At 47.4% G+C, this 2773-nt stretch overlaps 1 pseudogene; it reads left to right on the plus strand.

Annotated features, from left to right (window-relative positions):
- The first annotated feature begins 1512 nt into the window (after positions 1–1512).
- On the plus strand, positions 1513–2083 carry LOC121269411 (annotated as a pseudogene).
- The last annotated feature ends 690 nt before the right edge of the window (positions 2084–2773 follow it).

Raw genomic sequence — 2773 nt, forward strand, 5'->3', positions numbered from 1 at the left:
TTTGAAGGTGCATCAGGGGTCTTGCCAGAGTGAGGCTGTCAGGCCCCAGCGAGGTGGCTGTTTGGTGGTGTCGGGGTTGGGGTGGGAAGAGCAACACAGAAGATGGAATACCTTTGGGGAGCCTCCGATTGGCACAGGGGCACACAAAGGAGTCCACCAGGTTTAAGATGGCATCTGGACACTTGGTTCCGACCTACCTTGCTGCCAGTATTTGGCCACTTCGGGGCTTCAATTGGTGCACAGGCGATTGGGCTGCCTCATGCCTCCCCTGCTGCTGTTACACTTGCGATGGGGGCAGGCAGGGGCAGATTGGTGCCCAGAATGGTGCCACTCCATGGTACCTGATTTTACAGCCCTCCCTCGCCTCCTGTCGTTCTCCCCACCTCTTCTGTGGGGTTGGGGGGGTGGCGGGGCTGGGTTGTGGGGGGCTGCGGAAAGCAGTTGTAAAATTTGCTATTAGGAGAGTTAATATGATTTGCTATCTCTGTTGCCAGGAGCCAGTCAGCTCAGTTGGTTAGATGGTTAGCATATAGTTCAGCATATATGAGCAACAAGGGTTCAATTCCTACTCTGTCTGAGGCACACGTGGGACCTGCCTCCTTACCTGCCCCAGGTTTGATGTGGGCCAGTGACCCTCAAGCTGTAAAGCCAATTATCTGTCTCTAGAACATATTGTTTAATGAAGTAAGTATTTACATATACATGTTTGCCAGTTATAAAAACATTAAATGCCTGTTGATTTGATCATGAAAATGATTCTACAAGCAGTAACGTCACAAAGGAGTAATGTTGGGCTACATGCAGATATTCAGTTTCAAGCTCAGTGTAAATAACCTACCAGAATTCAATGGTAAGTTTTATCCTGAAGTAGTGTGCAGTGATGCAGTGTGTCAGGGGAGATGGCAGCATCGTGGTATTATCACTGGACTGGTAATCCAGAGACCTAGGCTAATGCTTTAGGGAAACCGGGTTTGAATCTCACCATGGCAGATGGTGGAATTTGAATTCAGTAAAAAATCTGAATAACCGATGACCATAAATTGATTGCTGTACAAACCCATCTGCTTCACTCATGTCCTTTTAGGAAGGAAATCTGCTGTCCTCAGTCGGTCAGGCCTACATGTGACTCCAGATGTGCTGCAATGTGGCACATTGCTTCGCAAGCCACTCGGTTGGATCAAACCGCTAAAAAGCCAATAAAAAGGGAATGAAACTGGGTGGAAACAACACTGTGTGGGTGTAACTACACCCTGGGGACTGCAGCTGTTCACGAAGGCAGCTCACCAGCACCGTCTCAAGGGCAGTTAGGGATGGGCAATAAATGCTGGCTTAGCCAGCGACACCTGCATCGCGTAAAATGCATATACAAAAGACATATGATGAACAACCTTTTCACATGAGGAAATAGCAGATTATACAATGTGCGTTCAAACAGAACAAAGCATTCTGAACCATTTCCGAGATTAGCACAATTTTGGACCACGTGCTTAATTGATCTTGTCTTTGCTTCCAGTGGCCACAGAGGTCTTCCATTCGAAAAGCCTAGCTGTCCAGGCCCAGAAGAAAATACTCGGTAAGATGGCATCAAAACCAATAGCAGCTGCATTGATAGATGGTACAAGCGGTGATGTTTTGGATGAACTATGCAAGGCAACCAAGGAAGAGACACAGAACAAAAAAAGAGGCAGAAAAGATTGTCAAAAATCTGATCAAGGTCGTTATAAAGCTCGGGGGTCCTGTACAGGAATAACCAATTCAGTCAAGATGAGATGATGATCGTGGAGAAGTTCAAAAAGAAGGTTCATCAGTTAGCAATGAGCGCTGTCAGTTTTCGTCAGGTTGACTTTACTTTCGGTCGGAATGTTTTGTCCAAACTTTTGAATGAGCGCAGAGGCTTGCTTCCTCAAATCGTCGATCGGCGTCGAACTGCCAAGTCACACGGACGCATCAATCATGTCTTTAATCGCTTTTCGGATTGTGAGTTCTTGGCTGTGCTGCGCAATCCATTGGGGATCTTACAAGGGCTTCTCTGCAGAAAATATGTAACGGTGTGAACGAAATGCTGGATGGTAAAAATATATAAGCAGCAATTTGTAACATTTTCTGTCAAATTCTTACTGAAAAGGCTTGCCAAAATATGAAGGAACAATGCCATGTAGAATGCATTTTTGTGAGAGTGGGATATTCTGACAACAGTTTTCTTTTGAAGGATTGTTTCCTATTTCGAAAACAATGCAAAAAGTAGACAACATATTCCAAGCTATTACTTTGTGCATTAAGAGAAATGCTCCTGACGCCTGGTCCCCAGCAGCTGAGTGTGAATCTGAAGGGCTAGGATGAACAAGCAGAATCAAATGCATTTTCACCTTATGGACAAGTGCAGAAAACAATACCATATTGTTTCCCTTTTAAAATTTATCTCCAAAAGGAAGAAAATAAGCAACACATCACAAATAAACTGGAAAGAATGATTGATATTCTGACGGGAAGGTTGCAGAATGCAATGGAAATGGGATCGTGCGCGCCAACAGTGTCACAGCGCGGGGCTGGACATGTTGGGGGCGGGGCTGGTCATGTTGGGGGCGGGGCTGGACATGTTGGGGGCGGGGCTGGACATGTTGGGGGCGGGGCTGGTCATGTTGGGGGCGGGGCTGGACATGTTGGGGGCGGGGCTGGACATGTTGGGGGCGGGGCTGGTCATGTTGGGGGCGGGGCTGGTCATGTTGGGGCGGGGCTGGACATGTTGGGGGCGGGGCTGGACATGTTGGGGGCG

This window comes from Carcharodon carcharias, chromosome 24 (genome assembly GCF_017639515.1).
Source record: "Carcharodon carcharias isolate sCarCar2 chromosome 24, sCarCar2.pri, whole genome shotgun sequence".
NCBI classification, from domain to species: domain Eukaryota; kingdom Metazoa; phylum Chordata; class Chondrichthyes; order Lamniformes; family Lamnidae; genus Carcharodon; species Carcharodon carcharias.